The following is a 20,660-nucleotide window of genomic DNA, read 5'->3' as shown; positions in this document are numbered from 1 at the left end:
ACAGTGTATTAATTTGATATTACTGAGTAACAAATTACTACAAAGTTAGAGGTCAGAAGTCCATGGCTGGGGCGCCTGGGTGGCTCAGTTGGTTAAGCAACTGCCTTCGGCTCAGGTCATGATCCCGGAGTCCTGGGATCGAGTCCCACATCAGGCTCCCGGCTCAGCGGGGAGCCTGCTTCTCCCTCTGACCTTCTCCCCTCTCATACTGTTTCTCTCTCTCTCTCTCTCTCAAATAAATAAATAAAATATTTAAAAAAAAAAAAAAAAAGAAGAAGAAGTCCATGGCTGGATTTTCTGCTAAGGATCTCACAAAGATAAACCTCAAGGTGTCGCCAGGCTGTGTTCTCATCCGTGCTTAGGATCCTCTTCCAAGTTCACATAGTTGTGGCACAATTCAGCTCCCTACAGCTATAGGACTAAGATACGTGTTTCTTCGCTCCTTCTCACCCAGGAGCAACTCTCCACTGCTACAGACCATCTGCAATCTTTGCCATGTAGACCCCTCCATTTTCAAAGCCAGCAATGGAAAAAAACTTCCCTCTTGCTGAAATGTTTCAAATTTTTTGAATTCTCCTGGCTGACTTCTAGACCCAGATTTTAAGGGTTCGTGTGATCAGGTCAGGTCTATCTGTATAATCTCCCCTTTAACCGACTCAGTCAACTAATTAATAACTTAATTACATCTTTAATATCCCTTTTGCCATGTAATATAACATAATCACTGGAGTAACATCCCATCATACTCATTGATCTTGCCCACACTCACAGGAAGGAAATAATACAAAAGAGTGCAGGTCCCTAAGACCCCTGAGGTCTTCTTAGAATTCAGTCTACTACAGATAGACAAAGACTTCTTAGACTGGACACAAAAAACATGAACTCTAAAAAAAAAAAAAAAAAAGTGGTCAATTTGGACTTCATCAAAATTACAAATTTCTCCTCTTTGGGAGACACCATTAAAAAAACAAAACAAAACAAACAAACAAACAAAAAAAACAGGCGTACCTGGCTGGCTCAATTGGAGGAGCATATGACTCTTGATCTCAGGATCATGAGTTCAAGCCCTGCATTGGTTATAGAGATTACTTAAATAAAACTTTTAAATTTTAAAAATTAAAAAAACAAGCCACAGGCTGGGAGAGAATATCTATAACATATATACATACATAATTAATGATTGTATCCAGAATATATAAAAAACCCTTACAATTCAAGCATAAGATACTATTAACAAATAATCCAACAAACAAATGGGCAAAGGATTTAAGATGACATTTCACAAAAGCACATATACAAATGGCCAATAAGGACATAAACAGATATCGAAGGTAGGATCACTAGTAAACATCACTAATCACTAGGAAAATGCAAACAGAACCATAATGAGACACCTATAATGGCTAAAAAGTAAAAGGCCGACATGCCAAGTGTTGGTGAAGATGTGGAGGGAATGAAACTCTGGCACATTGCTGATGAGAATGTAAAGTGTAAAACGACAGAAAACAATTTGGCAGGTTCTTATAAAATTAAACATACACTTAAACCATAAAACCCAGCACCAATTCTACTTCTAAGATTTACCCAAAAGAAACAAAGACCTATATCTAAGCAAAGACTTGAACACATATGCTCCTAGCAGATTTATCATAAGGGAATCAAACTAAAAAAACCTAAATGCTTATTAACATATGGAAGATAAACTATAGTATATTCACACAATGGAATACTTCTCTTCTAAGAAACAAAGGAATTGACTACTAATACACCTAACAACATGGATGAAGGTCAAAAATATCATGCTCACTCTTAACCTAAGCAGCCTGAGGTGATCCCTGAAAATGGTTCACTATTCACTTGACCCAGAATACCCTACAAAATTATGCAATCAAGAAGTTCAAATCTTCGTGTTCACTTTAAGAACACACGTGAAACTGTCCAGGCCATCAAGAGTATGCATATCTGAAAAGCCACCAAGTATCTGAAGAATGTCACTTTGTAAAAGCAAAATGTGCCATTCCATCAATACCATGGTGGAGGTGGTAGGCATGCCTAGGCAAAGGGTGGGGCTGCACACAGGGTCCGTGGCCCAAAAACAGTGCTGAATTTTTACTGGACATGCTTAAAAATGCAGAGAGTAATGCTGAACTTAAGGGTTCAGATGTTGATCCTCTGGTCATGGAGCACATCCAGGTGAACAAAGCCTCCAAGATGCAGCGTAGAACTTAAAGAGCTCATAATCAGATTAACCTATACATGACTCTCCCTGCCACACCGAGATGCTCCTTACTGGAAAAAGAGCAGGCTGTTCCTAAACCAGAAGAGGAGGCTGCACAGAAGGAAAAGATATCCCAGAAGAAACTAAAGAAACAAAAAGTTAAGGTCCAGGAGTAATTTCTGCATAAAATAAATGCAAATACAATTAAAAACCAAAACCAAAACCCAAAAACCATCATGCTCAGTGAAAGAATCAAGACAAAAGGGTACATACTATATGTAACAATGTAGAAAAGACAAATGTAGGGGCTTCTGAGTAGCTCAGAACTCCAACTCCTGGTTTCAGCTCAGGTCATGATCTCAGGGTCATGAGATCGAACCCCTGTGTCAGATTCTGCATTCAGCATGGGGTCCGCTTGAGATTCTCCCTGCCTCCCTCTACCTCTGCCCTCCCCCCACTCACACGCTCTCTTAAAAAAAAAAAAAAAAAAAAGACAAATGTAATCTGTAGTGACAGAGAGCAGATCCCAATTGCCAGGGGCCCAACAAGGGGATGGAGAGGAATAACTGGGAAGGATACAAGGGAACTTTTTGGGGTTAAAGAAATGATTATACTTCAATTAAGTTGATTTTTAAAAAACAATCTCATTAATATTTGATATCCTGAAGACACACCTGCAATACAATCTTGCCGAGTATTCATAACAAACCCAACATACAATGCAAAAGATGAGAAAAAACAGAAGCTAACAGCTAATTAATTGCTATTTAAAAGTCTATATATTAGTGTTATACACCATATTAATAGGAAGCAAAACACATCATCTCAATGCAGAAAAAGCATTTAAAGTCAGACACCCCTTCATCACAAAAATACTCACAATGCTCACAGTGCACAACACCATCCACTATGCGTTTTTTATGTTTGTCATCTCACAAATCCACAAATTTACCCACTTTTCCACAGATTCACCATGCATTACATACGTTAGCACTTTCTGGAATGACCTCATGTACAGATCAGCAAGCATCATCTTCCTTTTTCTGGATATATCTCATTGTTGATTCATTAACACTGAACTAATAGCCAACAGCACTTTATGACTGAACAAAGCTTACCTAATGTGCGTGTGTGTCACACACACAGATGGATGCATATGTAAGTATACATACATGTTTGTGTATGCTCTATTCACTTAGAGGGCCTAGGGCAGCCATACCCCAGTAGAACAATCATACCTAGCATCTAGACCTGGTTTCTAAATACCTCCTCCAATAAAAGGAACCACTTCAATTCCTGGTGAAATGACTGATTTCAGGGCTGGGGCAGGAAAAGTACAGGAAGAGACTGGAACATCTTGTACCACAAATCAGGAAGGGAAGTGATCAAAGAATAAGAGAACATGTTAAAAGGATACAGGAGCCAGCTTGAAGCCAGAGGCACCCACTAGCCAAATCTGGGACAAATTTAGCATCAAGGTAACATGACAATAATACATAATAACTCACTGAATAAAACAGAAATGCATAAATACATATGAATTTAAGTTAATACATAAACGGGGAAAAGAGGCTTTTCCTTATAATGATACGTCAACTGACAAATGTGAAAGAAATTATAAAATTAGAAAAATCATCATTTGGCAACCATTGGAGTAATAATCCCGCCAAGAAATACCAATGATGCTAAAACTAGTGGGGGAAAGCTTGATAGGGAACGAGGTATTCACATGGTCTCAAAGTGCTTCCTCCTCACAAAGTATTTACTGGCCACAAAGGAAAAAATAGGCAAATTTATAGTAGAGAAAACCAGCAGACTCTATCTTAATCAAGTGATCACGATTAACATAAGAAACGAGACACATAGAAACAGTGTACCTCCTGACAAAACAAGAATACAGCACCATTTACGTGGTATTCCTGACAAAATGCACATTCTGAATCTAGCACCATGAAGACATAATCTTCAAAATAATTAGCCTATGCTCTTCAAAAATATCAAGATGATCAAGTCAAAGACAGGACAACAAAATTTACTGTGTGATTCTGAACTGGATCCTTCTGTTTACAGGTTATTATTGGGACAACTGGTAAAACCTGAATGGGATCTGAGGACTAGCTGGTACTACTGTATCACTGTTAAGCTCCGGATTTTAATGGATGTATTGTGGCTACATGGGAGAATGTCCCCATTTGTAGGAAATACACACTGAAGTATTCAAAGCTGATGGAGCATCAAGTGAACAACTTACTCTCAAACGGCTCAGGAAGGGAAAAGGCTCTTTGTACCATTACTCCAACTTCTCTGTAAACTTAAAATTATTTCAAAATAAAGGACAAAATGCAATATTAACAAAAAAGCACATACCAATGTCTCAGGATTATGAGACATAATTCTTCAGTAAAATTTCTGGATAGAAAAGTACCCCATTATTCTCACTTTTTTTTTTTAAGATTTTATTTATTTGACAGAGAGAGAGAGAGAGAGAGAGAGAGAGTGCACAAGCAGGGGGAGTGGCAGGCAGAGGGTGAAGCAGGCTCCCCACAGAGCAGGGTAGGACTCGATCCCAGAACCCCGGGATCATGACCCAAGCCAAAGGCAGTCGCCCAACCAACTGAGCCATCCAGGCACCCCTACCCTCACTTACTTTTACTAGCTTTTCTAATAATATATCTCATTTTCTTTTTTTTTTTTTAAGATTTTATTATTTATTTGACAGAGAGAGACACAAGCAACAGGAGGAGGAGAAGCAGGCTTCCCGCTGAGCAGGGAGCCCGATGGGCTCAAGCCCAGGACCCTGGGATCATGACCTGAGCTGAAGGCAGACGCTTAACGACTGAGCCACCCAGGCGCCCCATATCTCATTTTCATAGCATTTCCAAAGAGAAATTTCTGTGATGATGGAAATGTTCTACATATATGCTGACCAACACACTAGCACCCAGGGCTGAGGACTATCATATTGGAAGTACAGGACTAGAGAACAGTAGTAAAAGCCATAAAAGATTAAAGAACTTTTTCATTTAAAAAATAGTTTTAATACTAATTAAATTTTAAAACTAAGTTACTTTTTCTATGCTTGTTGATAGACTAATGACCTATATTTTCCAAAATTCCTGTTTCCAAATTTCTTAATCAAGTCTGAGTATCTATTAGAAGTAACTGCCTACTTGGGGCACCTGGATGGCTCAGTCGGTTAAATGTCCGACTCTTGATTTAGGCTCAGGTCATGATCTCAGGGTTGTGAGATAGAGCCCCATGTCAGGCCCTGTGCTGGGCTTGGAGCCTGCTTAAGATTCTCTCCGGGGCAACTGGGTAGCTCAGTGGGTTGAGCGTCTGCCTTCGGCCCAGGTCATGATCTTGGGTCCTGGGATGGAGCCCTGAATCAGGCTCTCTGCTCACTGGAGAGTCTGCTTCTCCCTCTCCCTCTGTGTGCTGTTTCTCTCTAATAAATAAATCTTAAAAAAAAAGATTCTCTCTCCCTTTTTCTCTGGCCCCCCCAAAAGAAGTAATCACCTACCTATCTTTAAGAGCAGTTTTTGTTTTTCTTTAAACTGACTTTCCTTTTAGTATACCATTCCTATTGATTCATACTCATATCTTGTGAACTTCTTGAAGTATGCCTTCTTAAAATCTAGGGACATGAACATGTCTACCTAGTATTCCCAATTCTGGCTCTCACAGATCACAAAGTCATTTTCTCCCAAACTTCTTGTAATTTACACCCTACTTTTACTCCCTCTCATACTCCCCTTTCCCCAGTTGTAGCTGCTACACTGTATATTAACTGGTATTACAACTTTATTTTCTGCTATTCTCAAGGTAATTAAGTTTCCTCTTGTTCAGCTTATTTCAATACAATTACAGTATTTCTTTTCCACATGAAATATACTTATTACTTAATCATTCCAGTATTTTAAACCAAAGTCTAAAAGCCAAAATCTAGTTTAATGACATCATCTACATAGACTATAGGAAAAGAACAACAGCATGCTTCATGTGCATCAAATTCTACAACTCCTGATTTGAAAACAAATGCAAAGTAAAATTCTTATCCCTTGTGAATCACCTTGGTAACCAAATGCCTTGAGCGAATGCAGTAGCATTACCCACCTACGAGGTTCTGTTATTGTTCATGACTGACTTAATTCAGAACTAGAAAAAAACTGTATTCAACAGGTCCATGAAGTTAATACCTATGCCAAACATCTTTAGAAACATTTAACAAATCCAGGAAAATCAAGAATTCCACTAAAGACAGAATTTTAAGAGTTGATTTAAAAGAATCCCTCCACCCCTCTTGCTTCTACCTTTTTAAAAGATTTATTTACTTAACATGAGTGTGTGTGGGGGAGGGAGGGCGGGCAGAGGGAGAGAGAGAATCCCAAGCTGACTCCACACTGAGCATGGAGCTCGTTGCAATGTTTGATCCCATAACCAGGAGACCATGACCCAAACCGAAATGAAGAGTAGGACACCCAAACAACTGAGTCACAGATGCCCCTTCCCTCTGGCTTCTATTAATAACTATTTAATAACAAAAATAAAATTAAAAAGCAATTCAAAATCCCTAACATCAAAATTATTTAGAAGATGCTTAATAGAACTTCCATCTTAAAATCAAACCGGGATTTCCAAATCAACATGGCATCACGGCAAGCAGTGCCCATTATGTTGGCCTAGTAAAACACCCAAGAATACACAAAAGCCAGGACTGGGGTGGGAGAACCTCACAGGGCCTAAGCTGCATGCTGTCTTCTAAGCCAGAGCAACATGCATAGCAGAGGCAGGAAAGAGAAAGAACTCACCCTCTTTTCTCTACCTCTGCTAGGAAAATAGAAAATTTAGGGACCAGAAAGCCAAATAACAATTCAAAAATTTTATAAGAAAACTTTTTTTCTTTTTAAATACTGATAAATGTAGTATCTACTTGCTGCAAAAAAACTCAAGCAATGCGGCACCTTGAGGGCTCAGATGGTAGAGCATGTGACTCTCAATTTCAGGGTCATGAGTTCAAGCCTCACACTGAGTACAGAGCTTACTTAAAAAAATTAAAATAGGGGTGCCTGGGTGGCTCAGTCAGTTAAGTATCTGCCTTCAGCTCAGGTCATGATCCCAGGGGCCTGGGATCGAGTCCCACATCGGGCTCCCTGCTCAGTGGGAACCCTGCTTCTCCCCTTCCCTCTGCCTACCACTCCCCCTGCTTGGTGTTCTCTAATAAAATCTTGAAAATATAAAAAAAAATAAAAGGAAAAATTTAAAAATGGGGAGCCTAAAAAAAATCTCAAGCAATACCAAAGTGTATGAAGTATAAAGTGAAAGCCTCCCATGGTTTCTTTAGCCTTTTGTGGTTCAGTACTGGATCAACACTTGATATAGTTACCAACATTAGGTTTTATTTGGTAAACTTTTTGCATCCTTTGCCCATTTTTCTAATAGTGTTTTGGTCTGTTTCTTATCCACAGGTACTCTTTCATACTAGGATGACATTAACCTTTTCCCGACATATGGTTCCAAATACGTTTCCCCAATTTGCAGTTTATTTTTTTTTTTAAAGAGATTTTATTCGAGAGAGAGAGTGAGAGCTCAAGCAAGGGGGAAAGCGAGAGGGAGAAGCAGACTCCTCGCTGAGCAGGGAGCCTGATGGGATGCAGGGCTGGATCCCAGGCCCCTGGGATCATGACCTGAGCCGAAGGCAGACGCTAAACCCACTAGCCACCCAGGCGCCCTTCAGTTTATCTTTTAGTTTTGTTTATATTATCTCTTTATGCAATCAAATTTTATGCTATCTTTTCCTTCTTGATTTTGGCCTTGATGTAATGCTTTATGCTAAATGGAGAGAGCAAACCATCTGTTTTAGTAAGGGCTGCAAGCTAAGAATGATTTTACACTTTTTCATGGTTGAAAAAAATCAAAAGATTATTTCATGACGTGAAAATTATGTGAAATTCAAACTCCAGTGTCCATAAATAACATCAAACACAGCTGCACTCACTCATTTACATGTTGCCTATGGACGGCATCAAACCTACAGTGGCAGAATTGAGTGGTTACTTGTATATGTGGTGTTTACAGAGCTTTGCACTGCTGCTCAGTGCACCACAAATCACAGTGAGGAAGCTATAACTCAACAGCGTTTTGACTGGCACATATGCATACTGGCATACTGCATTGTGATAGTTTACTTCTTTGTATTACCAGTGGATGGCCATCATGTCAAAACAAGAAAAGTGTACAATGTCTTGATTTAAAGCATAGTGGAGGAGCACCTGGGTGGCTCAGTCGTTAAGCGTCTGCCTTCAGCTCAGGTCATGATCCCAGGGTCCTGGGATCGAGCCCCGCGTCAGGCTCCCTGCTCAGCAGGAAGCCTGCTTCTCCCTCTCCCATTCCCCCTGCTTGTGTTCCCTCTCTCACTGTGTCTCTCTCTGTCAAATAAATAAAATCTTTTTAAAAAATAAATAAAAAATAAAGCACAGTGGAGAGAGTGTGGGTTACTTTGTTATGAAGTCACATGAGAAAGCTTTGTGTTTATTATGCAATGACACTGTAGCTGTGCTAGGAGAATTCAATCTATATCAAGATTAGCACACTAAGTAGTCACCCAATATTCCCAATTCACAGGAATGCCATGGTCTGAAAAATCCAAGAGGCTGGTCTATTAGCCAAGCGAAGAAAGTAATTTGCCAGTGATGGGGTGGTTAAACCACGCTCAGCTCTAGGCGCTGAAGAAATAGATTCAGAGAAAATAAACTTAAGACTACTAGCTTTTCAGTAAGACCAGTTGCTCCAAAAGTTGAGGACAAAGGGAGTAAGATTAATAATCTATTTAAAAAGGCAAATTAGTTCATGTAGATTCCCTGTTTCCCAATGAGTTGACATGTTACCAATACTGCTCAGTTGTTTACTCAGAGTCAATACCAAATTTAAACTGAATGAATAGGGGCACCTGTCTCACTCAGTTGGCAGATCATGCGATTCTTCATCTCATGGTTGTGAGTTCAAGCCCCACAATGTGTAGAGATTACTTAAAAAATTAAAAAAATATCTTTAAAACAATAAAGTGAATGAAAAATTAGCTTCCACAAATAGTCTGTTGAACAACTATAGGTCAGAAGTTGAGAAAATACTAATTCAGTACAACTTGAAGTGGAATCTGCTAAAATGTGTTGATGGTAAAAATATGTGTGGAGTAGATAAAAGCTTAGTTGGATAATTTACAACGTTTGTTAAGATGTAAGACAGTTTATTCATTATATTTTTCACCAGCAGGTACTCCGAAAAATATTTAAATTTATCATGTGTTATTAAACAAACAGTGTGGATGGTGAATTTCACTCGTGGTCATGGACTTAACTATTGCCAGAAATAAAAGCTGAATAACCTGACTCGCCTGACCACAGAGCAGTGTGGTGATTTGCTGTAGTAAAATTTTGTGATTTTTAATCTTTTAAGCTCAGGGCTGAGAATGAAATTTTTCAGAATGATAAGACCTCTTGCAGATACTATTATCAAATAATGAATGGCTCTGAAACTTAGCTTTTGCTGCAGATTTATAAGATTTAATAAATTCAATCTAAAATTACCAGGGCAGGGGGCACCTGGCTGGCTCAGCTGATATAGCGTGTAACTCCTGATCTTGGGAATGTGGGTTCCAGCCCCACGCTGGGTATAGAGGTTACTTAAAAATAAAATCTAACAAATTTTTTTAAATAAATAAAATTACCAGGCAGAACAGCACTTATATGTGAAACTTAAACTTCAATTAAGTCATTTAGACAAAAACTAGTATTTGAATCATAAGCAATGTCAAAAGTTGCTTTATACACTTCCCACACCCTCAAATTTAAAATAAGTGAGATCTCCATTCCCAAACAAATTTGCAGTGGATATATTTTCTTGGCTCAAAACTACAGTTTTTTAGGATTTCAATATAAGTGCAAAGAAAATTTCCATATTTCAAAGTCTAACGGTGAAATTATGGAGCTTCCATCTAACCTTCAAATAGAAGTAACTAATCTGCTATGTAATGGCATGCTAAAAGGCAAATATTAAAAGAAAAATATATTATAATTCTATAAACGCTTCCCAAGTGATTAATGTGCTCAATTAAAATCATATGCTTGGGGGCTGATACCAATATATGGCTAGGGTGCCTGGGTGGTTCAGTCAGTTAAGCCTCCAACTTAAGGCTTAGGCTTGGGTCATGATCTCAGGGTCATGGGATCCAGCCCCGTGTGGGGCTCCCTGCTGGAGAGGGGCGTCTGCTTGATATTCTCTCTCTCCCTCTGTCCTCCCTACTTGCACGCTCACTCTCTCTCTAAAATAAATAAAACTTAAATATTTGGCATACATCTGTAGGAAGACATTTTCAAAGATGAAACATATAAAATCATATATCATTTATAATCAATTTTGATAATAGGAAATACTAACTCTGAACCCCAATTAGGCAAACTGTATCACCCTAAAAAAGAATTCCACTTTTTTCATTAATAAACCTATTATTACAAAAAGTTGTACTCAATAATTACTATATTTTAATTTCATCAATAAATTTGTGGGGCGCCTAGGTGGCTCAGTTGGTTAAGTGTCTGCCTTCGGCTCAGGTCATGACCCCAGAGTCCTGGGACAGAGGCCAGCACAAGGCTCCTTGCTCAATAGGGACTCTGCTTGTGTCCCCTCCTCTGGCCCCCCATGCGTGGCATGAAATAAATAAATAAAATCTTAAAAAAAAAAAAAAAAAGATGGGATGCCTGGCTGGCTCAGGCGGTTAAGCGCCTGCCTTCAGCTCAGGTCATGATCCCAGGGTCCTGTGATTGAGCCCCGGATCGGGCTCACTGCTCAGCGAGGAGCCTGCTTCTCCCTCTGCCCCCCCGCTTGTGTGGTCACTCACTCTCTCTGACAAATAAATAAAATCTTTAAAAAAATTTTTTTTAAATTAAAAAAAAAAATTGGGACACCTGGGTGGCTCAGTCGGTTAAGCATCTGCCTCTGGCTCAGGTCATGATCCCAGTGTCCTGGGATCAAGTCCCACATCAGGGTCTTTGCTCAGCATGGAGCCTGCTTCTCCCTCTGCGCCTCTTCCTGCTCGTGCATGCGTTCTCTCTCTGACAAATAAAATCTTAAAAAAAAAAAAAAAAGATTTTAAGTAATCTCTACACCCAACGTGGGTCTCAAACTTAGAACCCCAAGATCAAGAGTCACATGCTCTACCAACTGAGCCAGCCAGGCACTTCCTTTAATACCTTTAACTCTGTGATATATTTTTTCAGAGTCAACTGTCACATACCTTCCCCACTTCTATGGCTCTCCAATTATTGTTCTTTTTCAAAATTTTTCAAAATTTTCTCAAATATTGAATTTACTCTTCCAAATGAACTGTGCTGTGCAATCTCTCAAGCTTTCAAAAAGGTGTACCCCACTGGGCTTACAAAACATGCATTAAATCCGTAGAATAATTTGGGGAACACCCCTACTAAACCTCTATACAGTATCTGTATAATATTTAAGTCTTTCACATTCAGAAACACAGCATAAATATCGAATTTAAGGCTCTACAGTTTTCTTTATATTACTCTTGCATATTTCTTTTTTTTTTTAATAAGATTTACCCACTTATTTTAGAGTGAGAGGAAGCATAAGCAGGGAGAGGGGCAGAGAGAGAAGGCGACAAGCAGACTCCCCCATGAGCAGGGAGCCCAACATGGGGCTTGATCCCACATCCCTCAGACCATGACCTGAGACAAAACCCAGAGTCCAAACCAAGAGTCTGAAGCTCCACCAACTGAGCCACTCAGGTGCCCCTTGTACGTTTAAGTTAATTTGTGCTGTCTCCTATTTCCATATCATTTTTTTTTATTTAAAATTCTGCTAGTGTAGCACTTAACACAATGTATAAAGAATTAAGTTTTATAATAGGTCATCTTCACTTATTCACCCTTCTCCACCTACACCCCTCCAAAACAGGAAGCCCCCCAGGGAAGAGGATGTGTCTCATTCACCTTTGAAATCCCAGCACCTACTTAGCATGTAGCAATCCAACAATCAATGTTTCTCGAATCAGTAAATATCTTGCTAAATTATGTAAACCCAATACTAAATCTTTACAAGCGATCTAAAAACAGGTGATTTATTCATTTCCAATAGGGAAGAGATTCATAAGTCCTCCACCATTCTTGTTAACCTAAAAAATAATACATGTGTCAAAAATACCTTCCTTCTTTAAAGTCCTTCATAAATGAATTCAGTGCGAACCTTTTCTGGATTTATTATTCAGCCTTATTCCTTATGTGTAAACGAACAGTCAGCATTTGCTGAATGCTCCCTATGAATTAAGCACGTGACATAGTTTAGCTCATTTACTCCTCATGACAACCCCATGACGTTATTATCCCCCACTTTGCAGATAAGGAAACTAAAGCACAGAGAGGTTAAGTAGCTTGTCCCATGTTACGTATCTAAAAAATAGTAGAGCTGGATTTGAACCAAGGCAGTCAGCTTCAGAATCCACAAAATATTTTATTTTTTAAATTTTTTTTTAAGAGAGACTACACATGCACGTGTGCATGACAGTGGCGCGGGGGGGATGGTGGGGCAGAGGGAGAAGGAGAGAGAGAGAATCTCAAGCAGACTCCTTGCTCAGCGTGGAGCCTGACACGGGGCTTGATCTCAAAACCCTGAGATCATGACCTGAGCCAAAATCAAGAGTTGGATGCTTAACCGACTAAGCCATCCAGGTGCCCTTTAAAATTACTTTTAAAGAGTCATTATTTCATATTTTCATTTCATCAGCAGATAGACTTTAATGGGCTAGATGAAAACCTTCATTATGTTAAATAAAGTTCAGCTCTACAACCCCTAATATTTTGAATTTGTAACGTTCAAAACAAAAAATCCTCAAATTAGGAGTGTTTTAAAGTATTCTAAAAAATGACTAAACATTAATAATTCTGTAATTTATAATCCTTCTGGTTAAATTAGACATAGAAATCTTTAGGGAGATCACTGCAGTTTTGTTTAGCAACTTGTTAATATTTAACTGAGTCACTTAAAGCTATTCAACAAAATTCCCACTCCCTTTGAGATGACCTGGAATCATTTGGCACCAACCTTCTCAAAATGTATTATTAAAGAATCTAATGCTTTTAAAAGAAAAGATCAGACCAGTGCAAGCAGCTGCCAAGAATAAGTTTCCTGCCTGGTTTCCATGACTGCATCAATCTGAAACCAGCATAAGAGAGAAGACGTATCCTTGGAAACCAACTCTTTGCTTCCCTCAATTAAGAAAGGGAGTAGGAAAATGAGAGAAAATGCTTCAGAATAATTTAACTTGTGTTTAATGTGCCCATTGCACATGATAGTCATGGGCAAAAGTCCTGTCCCAATCAAACTTATAAGAAAGTTATGTGATGCCCAGTGGAAAACCCCAAAATGATTTTACAGACTATCTTATGATCCATATACAATATCTGATTTCAATCTTTTTTTAAGATTTTATTTATTTATTTGACAGAGAGAGACACAGCGAGAGCAGGAACACAAGCAGGGGGAATGGGAGAGGGAGAAGCAGGCTTCCCGCAGAGCAGGGAGCCCAATGTGGGACTCGATCCCAGTACCCTGGGATCATGACCTGAGCCGAAGGCAGACGCTTAACGACTGAGCCACCCAGGCACCCTGATTTCAATCTTTGAAAGAAAATCACAACAGAAGCTGACCAATGAGAGTTTCATGAATAATATCTACTTGTGACAATATTCAGTACCCCCTCAATATCCTTACTATACAACTGCATGCCACCATCTGAATTCTCCGTACACACATCCTGTAGTATCCTTTGTTTTAGGCATTGCAAATTGTGAAATTTCAAAATGGAAGATTTTTCCAAATCCAAGAACAGACTGAATATACTTATGAAAATACCTATACTTCATAACATAAATCCATTCATTGCAACTACACTTCTACAGCAAGAACTTCCTATGAAGTGCAAATGAACTTTAATGAAATATATTAAGCACAGCTTGCCAGGTTTTCTTAAACCAGGGCCCTCCTTCCTTGAAGCTATAAATATACTTCCTGTCATCAATAGCAATGGCTGAAGCAACCCCTATGTTCAAAAGAACTAAAAATACATTATTGTACATATCCTCTCTTCTGCTACCCACCCACCATTCCAAGAGGAACTGACAGAGGGAAATGCAGAGCTGTGTAAAGTTCAGCTGACAGCAGTGCAGAGATTGTAATTTTCCTTAAAAAAGGGAGGGAATACCTTCAACTGAATGATGTCTAGAGAGAGATTAATCAGCTATTATAGGGTTGGAGTAAATTTTAAAATTTTTGGAGGAGCTATTCCTGATCACAGGTTGTATTTTGTATTTCATTAACTGTTATTTGGGGACTAGTCTCATTTAATTAAACCATGTCAGGGGCATCTGGTTGGCTCAGCCATGGAGCATGCAACTTTTGCTCTCAGTGCTGTGGGTTTGAGCCCCACGCTGGGTATAGAGATTACTTAAAAATAAAATAAAAAATTAAAAACCATGTTAACAGAAATTCATGCATGAGAATGATGCAAAGTGAGAGCTGTCTATATATAAAAATGGCTCATGGAACCAGATGGGGGTGCTCAGCTAGTACTCTCAGTGGGGTTGGGGCCAATGAGATGGCCCTCATAGTCAGGGGATTGTTACCTAAGGGAGATGGAGCACAAAAGGACAGAAAGCCACATTCTCAATGTCAGAGAAAGGAGGAACAAATTAAAAAGGCAAAGACTAGAAAAAAATGCTCTGGTGTTAAAATGGAATCAGTGAAGGTAACACAGTGAAATCATGGCTTTCAACATTCTTGGGCAGATATGGATGCTTGTATATGTTTATATGCATATGTACATATATGTATAAGAATATTACAAATCTTCCAACCACAAGCACAACTCTGTGTTTCACTTCCTGCCTAAAAAGGAACATACCCCTAACAATTTCCCATGTGACGGACCCTGCATAGAATGGTGTGCCTCCTGCTTCTGGGGAACTATAAGTAAACTTCCTTCAATGGCACTGACCTCTTCATGGCATCACTCAGTCATACTTGTAAATTAAATGCTGGGTACACTTAAAAACAATATCCTACGTCTGACTTCTAATACAGCCTAAGAGCAATGACACCCCAGTAGCAAGGACCACATCTGGTGTCCAGATCTTGTTTTCTAAATACATCCTCGGGGCAGCTGGGTGGCTCAATCAGTTAAGCATTTGCCTTCAGTTCAGGTCATGATCTCGGGGTCCTGGGATCGAGCCCCATAACGGGTTTCCTGTTCAGCAGGGAGTCTGCTTCTCTCTCTTCCCACCACTCATGCTCGCTCGCTCTCTCTCACACGTTCTCTCTCCCAAATAAATAAAATCTTAAAAAAACAAATAAATAAATACAACCTCTAACAAAAGAAATCAGAGTTCCTTCATGAAATGGTTGATTCTAGGCCTGGGCATAGAAAACCTTGTGCCAAAAAGTAAGAAAAGTAAGTGATTTGGGATGCCTGGGTGGCTCAGTAGGTTAAGCATCTGCCTTTGGCTCAGGTCATGATCCCAGTGTCCTGGGATAGAGCCCCGCATGGTGGGCTCCCTGCTTAAGCAGGGGACTTGCTTCTCCTTCTCCTCCCAGCTCCTGCTCTCTGTTGCTATCTCTGTCTCTCTCTCAAATAAATAAATAAATAGAATTAAAAAAAAAAAGAAAAGTAAGTGATCAAAGAATGATGGGGACATGAAGAAAAGGCATAGGAGCCAGCTTGAAAGAGTTCCCACTGACCAAATCAGAGATAATTTGAGCATCAAAACAAATGAAAGATTAGCAAAACAGGAATCCAGGAGTCCATGCTGATATGTTTAAATGATTTTTTTAGAAAACAGGGAGGGGCGCCTGGGTGGCTCAGTTGGTTAAGCTGCTGCCTTCAGCTCAGGTCATGATTCCAGAGTCCCAGGATCGAGCCCTGCATCAGGCTCCTTGCTCTGCGGGGAGCCTGCTTCTCCCTCTCCCTCCCACTCCCCCTGCTTGTGATCTCTCTCTCCCTATCTCTCTCTCTGTGTCAAATAAATAAATAAAATCTTAAAAAACAAAAACAAAACAGGGAGAGAAAGCTTTTCTTTACAGTGAAATGCCAAATTATGAATGCTGGAAGGAATGATGAAATTTTTTAAATTCACCATCTGGCAACCACTTAGTAACTGATTCAGGCACAAATCATCAATGGATGCAAAAACTAGGAGGTGAAAATTTGATGAGAAATGGGCTATTTATATAGCCTCAAAGTATCATGCCACAAAATGTGTATTATTTTCTTATTAGTAAGGGTAAATACTTTTGAACTTACAGTATACAAACCTGTCATCTTAACCAAGTGATAAAATTTCACATAACCAGTAATGGGACAAGGTGGCACGTGCCTCCTGATACAATGTAGTGAAATGAACACAACATCAGGGCTGTGGTGTTCCCGCCAAAAATGCATAACCTAAATCTACTGATGAGGAAACATCAGACTAACCTAAACCGAGGAATATTTTACAAAGTAACTGGCCTATTCTTCAAAACTGCCAAGATAACTAAAACAAGACTGAGGAACTATTCAAAATTGAAGGAGACTAAAGAGGCATGACAAGTAAAGGCATGGCTGTGAATGGTCTCTGAATCTGAGTTACAAGGAGAAAGGGAAGAGGTTTTTCTGCTTTTGTTTTTGGAGGGAGGAGTTTTTTATTTTTATTTATTTATTTATGTTTTTGCTATAAAGAACATAATTGGGAGATCAGCGAAATGTGAGTGGTGTTGTGTCTGTGAATTAGACAGCAGTATTATATCAATATTTATTTCCTGATTTTAATGGGTGTGCTGTGTGGTTATACAGGAGAGTATCCTTGTTTTTAGGAAATACACACTGATTTAGAGGTAACAGAGCATTATGTCTGCAACTTATTTCTCAAATGATTCAGAAAAACTGTATAAACAGAGGCATCTGGGTGGCTCAGTTGGTTGGGTGGCCGACTCTTGATTTCGGCTCAAATCATGACCTCAGGGTTCTGCAATCAAGCCCTGTGATGGTCTCCTCACTCAGTGGGGAGTCTGCTCAAGGATTTTTCTCTCTCCCCCTCTGCCCTTCCCCCACCTTCGCTCACTTGCACACACACTCAAATCTTTAAAAAGAAAAAAGAAAAACTGTACAGAAGGATAAAGTGGCAAAGATAAGGCAACTGTGGCCAAACTTAACATTAACAGTGTGGAATCTGGGGGCGCCTGCATGGCTCAGTCAGTTAAGTGGCTGCCTTCGGCTCAGGTCATGATCCCAGGGTCCTGGATCCAGCCCCACATCGGCCTCTCTGCTCAGCGGGGAGCCTGCTTCTCCCTCTCCCACTCCCCCTGCTTGTGTTCCCTCTCTCACTGTATCTCTGTCAAATAAATAAATAAAATCTTAAAAAAAAAAAAAACACCAATGTGGAATCTGGAGGAAGGATATACTAGGCCAAACAGCAAATAAATATTAACAATTTCCAAAGGACTGAAATCATCTAAGTCCTATCTTTAACCGCAGTACAATTAAACTATAAAACCATTACAAAAAGATAAGTAGAAAAACCTCATGTTTGAAAGCTAAAAGGCATACTTATAAATAACCCACAGATCAAAGAAGGAAACCACAAAGAAGTTAGAAAAGTCTCAACTGTATTAAAAAAAAATCCTACCAAATCCATACCAAGATATTAGTAATCTGATGCAATCAACATATAAGATAAAAAAGATAATACAGTACATACTGGGACCCAACTGTGTTTAATGTTAAGAATTAATTAGTAAAAGGTAGTTACCAGGGAAAAGGGGAGGGAGAATGGGAAGTTATTATTTAAACAGTACAGAGTTTCAGTTGTGGAGGATGAAAAAGTTCTGGAGATGGATAGTGGTGACAGTAGCACAACAATCAATGTGAATATGCACTTAAAAATAGTTAAAATGGGGGGCGCCTGGGTAGTTCAGTCAGTTAAGTGTCTGTCTGTGGCTCAGGTCACAACCCCAGGGGAAGCCTGCTTCTCCCTCTCCCTGCAACTCCCCCTGCTTGTGCTCGCTCTGTCAAATTAAAAATCTAAAAAAATAATAATAAAATAAATAGTTAAAATGGGGGCGCCTGGCTGGCTCAGTCAGTAGAGCATCCGACTCTTGATTTCTGGGTCATGAATTCAAGGCCCCGTTGAGTAAATAAATTTCTTTAAAAAAAAGTTAAAATGGTAAATTTTGTTATGTATATTTTACAATAAAAACTAGATAAACAGGGGTGCCTGGGTGCCTCAGATGGTTAAGCATCTGTCTTTGGCTCAGGTCGTGATCCCAGGGTCCTAGGATCGTGCCCTACATCAGGCTGCTTCCCCCTCTCCTTCTACTGCTCCCCCTGCTTGTGCTCTCTCACTCTGTCAAATAAACAAATAAAATCTTTAAAAAAAGCAAAAATTAGATAAAACAATGAACATTAAAAAAAGTGTTTACTCCTAAAAAACTGATTAAGGTAACTCAAATTGACAATTAAAAATCATATGAATATCAATAAATGCAGAAAAAGCATGGGATATAATCCAACAACCATTCATAAAAAACTCTTTGCAGAAAAGGAATGGAACTTCCTTAATCTGATATATGGTATCTACAGCCAAACCACCCTAAGAATCACAGGGTTGGATTCAACAGACTACCAGATTAGGTAACACTGCATGGAATATAAAACCTTGCACCCGTCTTTTAAAACTCTATCACAGGGGGGTGGGGGGACGGGTTAGCCTGGTGATGGGTATTGAGGAGGGCACGTTCTGCATGGAGCACTGGGTGTTATGAACAATGAATCATGGAACACTGCATCAAAAACTAATGATGTAATATATGGTGATTAACATAACAATAAAAAAAAAAAAATAAAACTCTATCACAATTATTTGAAATGTAAAAGACAAAAAAAGAAATCTTCTCTGTGCTAATATTGTTTTGATGTCAAGAACAATGACCTCAACAGAAAAACAGGTCTTCTAAGCTACTATTAGAAAAAATGGTTTAAGGGCGCCTGGGTGGCTCAGTTGGTTAAGCAACTGCCTTCGGCTCAGGTCATGATCCTGGAGTCTCGGGATCGAGCCCCGCATCGGACTCCCTGCTCAGCAGGGAGTCTGCTTCTCCCTCTGACCCTCCCCCCTCTCATGGACTCTCTCTCTCTCTCTCATCCTCTCTGTCTCAAATAAATCAATAAAATCTTAAAAAAAAAAAAAAAGAAAAAAAGAAAAAATGGTTTAAGATCAACAACTTTAAAATCAAAATCATAATTTGGGGCAGGAAGTTAATATGCACCAATTTCTTTAAATAGCAGAATTCTGTTTTCTAGAGTTACCTTTTCCAAAAGAGTTGTCTTGTTAGACTCACGAGAAAACCGTGCTGTTTGAAATTAAGCATTTCACAGTTAAGATGTAATACCATAACTATACTTACTAACAATAACTGGGTACTTCATCTTTAACATTTTTGCAGACTAAACTCATTCAAATCATCCTCTCTTCAACTGTAGAGAAGTTTGGGGTCTGGTCTATCTTTTCATTTGTAGGTGGGTACAGTTGACCTCTTTCTGGTAACTACCTCAGTCAGGCCCACAGTTGCTCCATGTCAAGACAGAGTCACCACCTATTCAAGGCAGTGCTGTCTTTACTTTTTTTATTGAAGTTTTTAAGATTTTTTTTTTAACTTATTTGCTTGAGAGAGAGTGAGAGAGAGAGCAAGAGAGAGGGCACAGAGGGAGAGGAAGAAGCAGACTCCCTGCTGAGCAGAGAGCCCGATGTGGGGCTTGATCCCAGGACTCTGAGATCATGACTTGAGCTGAAGTCAGATGCTTAATCGACTGAACCACCCAGGCGCCCCAGCAGTGTTGTCTTTAGAGTCTTTCATTTTCAAAGTAGGTTGAATTTGCCATTAATAAGCAATTGTACTCATGATTTCAAAGTTTCTTTTTCTAAATCAGTAAAAGTCAATAATGAGAAATGATGCACAGAAAACTGCCTTTAATTTGGGCATTTGTGGACTCTGGTTAGAATGAACAAAGGCAGAGCAAGACCTATAACAAAATCACTACTGGGTGGCTCAGTCGGTTGAGGGTCTGCCTTCAGCTCAGGTCATGATCCCAGGGTCCTGGGACTGAGTCCAGTATCAGGCTCCTTGCTCAGCGGGGAGCCTGCTTCTCCCTCTCCCTGACACGCCCCCCCTGCTTGTGCTCTCTCATCAAATAAATAAATAAATAAAATCTTAAATAAATAAAAAGGCAAACAGAACAAAATATTCCATTAAAAAAAATCACTACTGTAGAGTTTCTTGAATTTAAGAGATATAAATCCCTTTCAAAAGGAAAACAAGTCTTTTTTTTTTTTAAGATTTTATCTATTTA

General features: G+C 39.3%; 1 protein-coding gene across 3 annotated transcripts in view; it reads right to left on the bottom strand.

Annotated features, from left to right (window-relative positions):
* PTPRA (protein tyrosine phosphatase receptor type A) overlaps positions 1 to 20,660 on the bottom strand; it is a 159,283-nt gene that overhangs the window by 119,089 nt on the left and 19,534 nt on the right. The window contains exon 1 of one of the 3 annotated variants that reach the window (XM_073878318.1): positions 11,179 to 11,202. The exons of the other annotated variants lie outside the window; for them this stretch is intronic. The gene's annotated coding sequence lies outside the window, so the exon portion shown is untranslated. Of the gene's footprint in view, positions 1 to 11,178; positions 11,203 to 20,660 lie in introns of those variants that run through there. 3 annotated transcript variants of the gene reach the window in all.

The sequence above is a fragment of the Callorhinus ursinus genome, unplaced genomic scaffold (assembly GCF_003265705.2).
Source record: "Callorhinus ursinus isolate GAN/ISIS: 27379988/994484 unplaced genomic scaffold, GSC_fseal_2.0 scaffold29, whole genome shotgun sequence".
NCBI lineage: Eukaryota > Metazoa > Chordata > Mammalia > Carnivora > Otariidae > Callorhinus > Callorhinus ursinus.
This window is presented reverse-complemented; position numbering and strand designations above follow the sequence as displayed.